General features: G+C 36.0%; 1 protein-coding gene across 1 annotated transcript in view; it reads right to left on the reverse strand.

The window, feature by feature from the left end:
• NCALD (neurocalcin delta) overlaps window positions 1-4,252 on the reverse strand; it is a 248,214-nt gene extending 243,962 nt beyond the window's left edge. Inside the window, exon 1 of the mRNA XM_012455856.2 lies at window positions 4,203-4,252. The gene's annotated coding sequence lies outside the window, so the exon portion shown is untranslated. The remainder of the gene's footprint in view (window positions 1-4,202) is intronic.
• Window positions 4,253-6,240: the final 1,988 nt, after the last annotated feature.

Genomic DNA, 6,240 nt, shown 5'->3' on the forward strand with positions numbered 1-6,240 from the left:
TTGTGAGTTTCTTAGTTAAATTTACTGCAATATGTATTTCCTTTGCATTTCAACTTGGCTAGTAATGAGCTGCGTTTCCACAGGTTACCTGCTTTCTTCATGGTGGCTGCATATCTGAGACATAAATAGCAAAGGTTTCTGGTTCAGTCCCCTCAGAGGTTTGTAGTAATCTCTGTGGATATTCATACACACAGTGATGACATGATCCAAACCCACAGTTAGACACAGTCTAATAAGGGATCTTGTGCTTTAATTCCAGATGCAAGCAGAAACTTGGCAAATGCACTTCAGGTAACTAAATAAAAGGATTTAGACAGTTTTGTGTTACAAAACTGTCATCATTTCCCTGACTGTGGAATCAGGAAAAAAAAATATTTTTGAGGTCTTAAAAATCTGGGTGACATGCCAGTGTTTCTGTAATTCATATTTTATAAGAAAAGGATTCAGAACTCATATAAAGAAATTAGTGAAAATAAATATTGAACACATTTAAAATATGAAATTTACAAACATCATGTAAAATATAGCAAAATAACCTAAACAGCATCATTGTATTATTAGCAGACAGAATTTTATTATTAGCAATAATATTTAGCAATAATAATTAGCAGACAGAATTTTAAAACATAAATATTAAAAAAACTAAAACTAAACAGTGTCAGAAATGAAAAAACATTAAGCCATGAAAAGTTGAAAATGAGATCATTTTATTTGAACTTTTATAAAATGAGTTATTAAGGTACATAGACATTGTTGCTATGGAGTTGAGAACATATTTTTGTGCAAATTTCCTCACTAAAAAAGAGAAAGTATTAGTCAGGGAAATGATGATATATTTATGAGCTGTTTCCAAATCTTTTACCCTGACTCCTTCATCTTCAGATAATCCTAATTCTCACTTGATAACTGAGGAGTATTTTTTAACAAGTTGTTGGGAGCAAGAGGTGAAACCTATTTATTTACCTTGAGCTATAGTTTGCTGGAAAGCAAGAAGCAAGCATTTCTGATTTGCCTCTCCTTTAGTTGCTCATCTGTGGTGGAATCCCAAAGCCCAGCCACTTGCATCTGTTTGGTAGCTCTCATACTATAGTGGACACACTCTCGGGTGATCCTCACTGAGTCATGTCCTATGTAATCCCCTCTCACTGAGTGCAGGAACAACCTGTGACTTGCTTTTTAGCAAAAGGAATATGGCAAAGCCAGTGCCTTGATTGAACATGTCACTGCCTTGATGTCTTAGCAGTTTGCAAGGGGAGTGTCTCCTGTAGACATGGAAGACATCAGCTGCCATGTTGTGACAAGCCTGTGAGATGCCACATGAGAGGAAGCTGTCGGTGATTACTAGGACATAAGAGTGACCCAAGTAACTGCCAGAAATAAAGTGGAGACCTCAGTCCTACAATCTCAGCTGGATTCGGCATACAACTACATGCACTTAGAAGGAAAAACTCAAGCTCCAGACAAGAACACAGCACAGTCAAGACCTTGATGACACCTTTCCAAGACCCTAAGCAGAGGCCCAAGCTGTACTCAGACTTCTGACCCAAGAAGATGGAGCATAACAAATACACATTGCTTTAAGCCACTATATTCGTGGCAATTTGTTATGTAGCAATACACAACTAACACATATCATAATCCACTTTGAACTCAAATAACAGCCATTCTTGAAAAAAAGCTCTGCTTTGCCAATTGTTATCTTTTTCCTGCTGTTGAGGATAACAGAAATACAGCAGAATGCTTTATACATGTGTATATCTTTATCCAAATCAAAACTTGAATGCAGACTATCATTCTCCATGTGTAAGTCTTGAAACACAAATGAATTGGATTCAACATTTTTCAAAATATCAAAATACTCTATTTTGGTACTTAAAAATTGGAGGGTATACCTCCAAACCAGTTTTTTTCTTTTTTTGCTTTCATTTTTGTTGTTTTTGGTTTGGTGTGTATACTTAACTGTTTTTTAAATAAATGTTTTATTTTCAAACAGTTTTTTGTTTGTTTGTTTGTTTGTTTTGAGATGGAGTTTCGCTCGTTACCCAGGCTGGAGTGCAATGGCGCGATCTCAGCTCACCGCAACCTCCGCCTCCTGGGTTCAGGCAATTCTCCTGCCTCAGCCTCCCGAGTAGCTGGGACTACAGGCGCGTGCCACCATGCCCAGCTAATTTTTGTATATTTAGTAGAGACAGGGTTTCACCATGTTGACCAGGATGGTCTCGATCTCTTGACCTCGTGATCCACCCACCTCGGCCTCCCAAAGTGCTGGGATTATAGGCATGAGCCACCGCACCCAGCCCAACAGTTTTAAATTTACAGAATTATTATAAAGATAATATAGAAAGTTCTTGTATACCCCATGCCCAGTTTTCCCAAATATTAACATCTTACATTAGCGTGGTATATTTATCACAGTTAATGAACCAATGTTGATACATTATTGTTAAATAAACTCCATACTTTAAACTTTTTTAGTTTTTACCTAATGTCCTGTTTTTGGTCCAGGATCCCACATTACATTAAGTCATCATGTCTCCTTAGGCTTCTCTTGATTGTGACTCTCTCTCAGACTTCACTTGTTTCTGATGACCAGGGGTACTGGTCAGATATTTTGTAGCATGTCCATCTATTAGAATTTGTCTTATGCTTTTCTCATGATTAGACTTAGATCAAGTGTTTTGGGGAGGAAGATCACAAAAGCAAGGTGCCCTTCTCATCACATCATGTCAAGGGTACCTACTGCCGATGTGACTTGCCACTGCTGATGTCAACCTTAATCACCTGGCTTGAGATAGTGTTTGCTCAGGTTTCTCCATTATAAGGTTACTTTTTTCACTCTCTTTCTTTAGTACACTCTTTGGAAGAAAGTCATTCTGTGCAGCCCCCATGGAGGGTTATGCTTTACCTCCTAAAAGGCAGAGAATCTTACATACATTATTTGGAATTCTTCCATGGGAGATTTGTCCATTCTCTTCATTTATTTATTCAGTAATGTATTTACATCAGTATAGATATGTATTCTGTACTTTAGGTGATATCCTAATTCTAACTTTCTTTCTTTCTTTGCTCAAATTTTCCATCTTTGGATACTGAAAGTACTTTCGATTGGCTTCTGTATTATTTTCACATAAAACCATCATTGCAGATTTTTATTTTTTGCACTTCTTTACTTTATAGCACTACAAGATACTCCAGGCTCATCTTGTATATTTCCTGCCACAGTCTTAAATCAGCCATTTCTCCACAGAACCCTGTTCCTTTCACTGGAAAATAGTATCAGAAACCAAGATCTGGGAAATAGGTATATTTATTGTTTGCTTCCAGACCAAACCAGTTTTTCAATCTCTAAATATGGGGCCTAGGAATATCCCTATATTCTTAATTTATTTAATTTGACAAACATTTTTTGCAGTAATTACTATGTGCCAGCCACTGTTTTAAGCACTTTGAAAATATTAACTCATTTAATCCTTGTAATAATCTCGTAACTACAAGATAGGTGGTATTAGTCTCATTTTATAAATGAAAAAAAAAAAACGAGAAACAGAGATATTTGGATGTGTTCCCATAGTCACCCAGATAGTAACTGACAGAGCCAGAAATTGAACCCAAATATCTGGATCCAGATTTGGAGCTAACCACATTGGAGTTAGATTTAGAGCTGACTCCACATTGCCTCACAGTGGTGAGGACCTTGCAGAGTGGCCACACAAATTGATGAGTTAATTCACCTACACATTCATTCTCTAATACAAATCTCTTATGTGCCCATTAGGTGCCAGACTATCTGATATCTGTTAATTGGTACTTAATGCCATTTGAGATACCTCTAGGAATATGATCCAATTTAACATGAAGGAGAAGGCTGTTGTAATGTGCCCCTTGAGAAGACTTTGGCAGCTGCCTGGGATGATGATATCATAAAAACTACCACACCCAGTGGCTGCAAACATACTTTATTATGCTCTAAGTAATATTCAAAGGTGATAGTCAGGCAGTACCTTATCTACTTTGTTTCTATTTATTTATCATTTCCATAAAATTTTTAAAGGGGCTTTAGTATCTTTTATATATATGAAACCATTCATTATGTTACTATTCTTGATAAAACATTTAAGCAGAACTGTCTCTTGTGAAAACCACTCAACAAAACTGAGATTTCCATTTATAGCTTAAGAAGAAAATTTTAAATGTACACTTACTTTATGACTGTCACCAATGAGTGGTTCCAGGAAACCGAAGTTGAGATCGTCTGAAAGAAAACATGCAAAAGAGTAATGGTGAATGCAAATACCTTAAAGGAATCTTTGTCCTGAGGTCATTATCCCACCTATTTTAATGGCAGAACACTAGAAGACTTATGTCCCATTACTTGGTTTACTACTTGTTAATAATGTGTTTTGGAAAAGAGAGTGCAGGTTGGGGTGGAGGTGAGGTTCGGCAAAATGGACTCCCTGAGAAAAGAAAGCAGAGAGTGAGACAATGGGGAACCTGGAATGGACTTCTTGTTAATATTTATAAGCCTTTGGAGGAGCATATGAGAGTTAAGATACTCAGAATGTGGGCCTTCATTTTCAGTTTAGAGCAAGCACCAGATGAGCTGCCTTCCAGATGTATCAAAGTTTAGGGATATTCAAAAAATAATTATCTCACCAAATTAAACTTTATAAAGTAAGGTGAAATAAAATATTTTCCAGACAAGCAAGAGCGAAGGGAATTCATTACCACTAGGCCAGCCTTATGAGAGCTCCTTAAAAGTTCTAAACATGGAAACAAAAGAATGATACTTGCTATCACAAAAGCACTCTAAAGTACATAGCCCACAGACTCTATAAAACAACTATACAATAGTAACTATGAAGCAACAAGCTAACAACTTATGACAGGATCCAAACCTCACATATCAATATTACTTGAATGCAAATGGTTTAAATGCTCCCACTTAAAAGGCACAGAGTGGCAAGGTGGATAAAGAATGAGACCCAATTGTCTGCTATCTTCAAGAGACCCATAGGCTCAAAGTAAAAGGTTGGAGAAAGATCTACCATGCAAACAGAAAGGAGGAGAAAAAAAAAAAAAAGCAGGAATTGCTGTCCTCTTATCAGATCAAACAGATTTTAAACTAACAACAGTAAAAAAAAGGACAAAGAAGGGCATTACATAATGATAAAAATTTCAGTTAAACAAGAAGATTTAACTATCCCAAATATATATGCACCCAACATTAGAGTACCCAGATTCATAAAACAAGTACTCCTAGACCTACGAAAAGAATCACACAGCCACACAATAATAGTAGGGGACTTTAACACCCCATTGACAGATCATCAAGGCAGAAAACTAATAAAGGATTTCTGGACTTAATTTTGACACTTGTCCAATGAGAACTAACAGATATCTGTGGAATACTCCATCCATCAAGCATAGAATATACATTCTTCTCATGTGCACATACTCTAAGATTAACCACATGCTCAACTGTAAAGCAAGTCTCAATAAATTTAAAAATATCAAAATCATACCAACCATACTCTCAGACTATAGTGCAATAATAATAGAAATAAACTCCAAGATCTCTCAAAACTGAAAAATTACATGAAAATTAAACAACTTGCTCCTGAGTGACTTTGAGTAAATAATAAAATTAAGGCAGAAATCAAGAAATTCTTTGAAATAATTAAAAACAGAGATGCAGCATACCAAAATCTCTGGAATGCTGCAAAAGCAGAGGAAAGTTATAGAACTTAAACGCCTATCTCAAAAATTTAAAAAGATCTCAAATTAGCAATCTAACATCAAACCTAGAGATCTAGAAAAACAAGAGCAAAGTAACCTCAAAGCTAGCAGAAGAAAATAAATAAAATCCAAGCAGAAATGAACAAAATTGAGATCCAAAAATTCATACAAAGAAACAACAAAACTAAAAGTTGGTTCTTTGAAAGGATAAGCAAGACTGATAGACCACTAGCTAGATTAACAACGATAAAAGAGAAGATACAAATAAGCACAATCACAGATGACAAAGGTGACATTACAACGAATTCCACAGAAATACTAAAGCTCCTCAGAGACTATTAGGAGCAACTCTGTGCATACAAACTAGAAAATTTAGAGAAAACGGGTAAACTTCTGGAAACACGCGACCTCCTAAGGCTGAATTAGAAGGAAATTAAAACCCTTAACAGACCAACATCAAGTTCTGAACTTGAAGCAGTAATTTAAAAAAACCTATCAATCGCA

This window comes from Aotus nancymaae, unplaced genomic scaffold (genome assembly GCF_030222135.1).
Source record: "Aotus nancymaae isolate 86718 unplaced genomic scaffold, 86718_ANA_hifiasm-v0.15.2.pri h1tg000036l, whole genome shotgun sequence".
NCBI classification, from domain to species: domain Eukaryota; kingdom Metazoa; phylum Chordata; class Mammalia; order Primates; family Aotidae; genus Aotus; species Aotus nancymaae.